The sequence below is a fragment of the Triticum aestivum genome, chromosome 2B (genome assembly GCF_018294505.1).
Source record: "Triticum aestivum cultivar Chinese Spring chromosome 2B, IWGSC CS RefSeq v2.1, whole genome shotgun sequence".
NCBI lineage: Eukaryota > Viridiplantae > Streptophyta > Magnoliopsida > Poales > Poaceae > Triticum > Triticum aestivum.
Genome location: NC_057798.1, coordinates 776,288,513 through 776,290,808, shown reverse-complemented (window position 1 = coordinate 776,290,808; position 2,296 = coordinate 776,288,513).

The following is a 2,296-nucleotide window of genomic DNA, read 5'->3' as shown; positions in this document are numbered from 1 at the left end:
ATGTAGCATTGCCGGTTATTTATAGCCAATTAAAGAAGGACAAGTCAGCCCGTAAAGTTTCGTTGATTCCGTCTAGCATTTTTGGACAATCTTTTTTTTTTTTTGCGGGTGTTTTGGACAATCTTCTAGTAAAAGAGAGTCTTTGGATTAGAGTGGCGGCAATGATCAGTCACAAGCCCGTCCGGCAAGAGCGGCGTACGCAACGTCGTGCACACCTTCCGACGGAATCATCATGGCGATCCGCTGGTGCTCACCACGTACCGTACGTACGTGACGCCAAAGTCACCACCCGGGTGGTGATGGTGCCGGCCCCTACGTAGCTGCTTGGAACAGGAACACCATCTGCGTGGTTGGTTGTTGCGTGTGCACTGCATGGACACGTACGTACAGATAGATATTTTGAGCTAGGATTAGGAGGAAAAGCATAGCTGAGGACAGGAGCACCAGCACGCCCATACCCCATACCCAGACGAGATTTGCCAGCCAAAAGACCCACCACCCACCCGGAGCTAGCTAGCTAGTACCACGGACCACTCCGGCCGGCCCCTGCAACTAGAGTAGCATGCATGACCGCCGGCCTCTACTGTACATGGGCATCAACGACGTGTACTAGCTGGTATCCCTGCTTCCCTAGGGTATATTCCCTTCCCGTCCCATGCTCGTTTTTCCTTTCTTTCTTGGCAAAGTCGTGTATACTAGCGAGAAAGATGAGATAGTCCTCCATGATCTAGATAGATAGATAGATAGATAGGCACTTCCACAAGTCTACCCGGCCGGCCACGAGTCTACCAACCAACGCTCCGATCCGCTCATTCGGTGTGGATCAATCTATTCTACAAAGTGACGTGTTGAATCGCCTTCCCGTCGGGACACATCCTATCACGAACGGTGGACACACACGACCCGACCGAACATGCCAATCCAGCTCAGCCGAGAGAGGAGAGGAGAGGGCAGGAGAGCTCTGCAGCAGGCAGCCGGAAGCTGGATCGGTTGTCTCTTTGCTCTGTCCTGCAGATTCCCGGCCCCTAGAGCCGCTCCTCGTCGACCCAGCTCAGCTATAGCACGCAAAATATCTTGGCGCCTGGCACCTACGACTACCACGGACAGAATTGTGGGCGCAATCAAAATACTACTCTCTCGGCTATCACGAAAGGTCCAGGGCCCGGGAGCGAGCGAGCGAGCTACTAGTGCATGCTGTCGTGGAGCCAGTCGGAGTGCAGTCACAGGCTCACTCACTGTACACAATTACTACTCCTACCTCTGGTCGTGCAAAGAGTCCTACTGTAGTAGGAGTAGCACTAACTGACAAACAGTACAGTTCAGAGTAATTAAGACCGATCATGTTCAGAGTAATCATACAGTAGTAGGAGTAGCACTAACTGACAAACACCGTCGAGCCAGAATATCTCTCCCTCTTTGCCGGATCGATTTGTTTCGGGATCTACTCCTAGGAGAGGAGAGAGAGGAGAGCCGTCCCATCCATGTGGATATTACAAGGAAAAGGACCACCCGAGTGACCGTTTCGTCTCTTTCTTTTCGATGGCCGGGGAACGTCCTGATCGAGCCGGCAACGGCGAATGAAGGGTGAGTTTGTTGGCCGGCCTGGGCTGGGCTGAGCCGCGGAAAAGATGAGGGCGTACGTGCATGGAACAATGGCCTTTCAACTGAATTTCGAGGCACAAGATCAGATAGGCTCCGCCAATCATTCTACGCCACCACTTTTATTAGTACCCCCAAAACTACTCCGTGGTCTCGGCATATAAAGCGCGATTCTTTCGATCCATGTAGAGGAAGATGAAAAGGACAGCGTCCAAGAACTGGGCCTACCCCCCAAAACACAAGGATATATCGTAGTAACAAAAATGTAAGGACCTTTGTAGCTCATTCTACAAGACCGGGTTTGGACGGTGGATAGACTCACCGAGAGAGATTGGCCAAACTGCTGCCGGCCTCTGTACGCTTTGCAGCCGCATGTTGAAAGAAAAAAGATTGTGCAGTGGACCATTATCAAAAAATAAAAATAAATGATTGGGTCAAACGTAACATAGCTCGTCTTTTGTGTTGGTGAATATATAGACATGGGTACTCAGTATGAAGACAAATATTGGTTTCAACGCTAACGATAATAATAATAGTCACCCTAAAAAACAATAGTAATAGTAGTACCAAGGAAAGAAGATCGACCAAATGTTCCTGCTCATCACACTTTCTCTGTTATGCCTTTTTTCGTCAACTACTAAATGACTCCTCTTGCTTCAAACTCCCTTTTGTTGCCTTATGACGCGCGCTAAAAAAA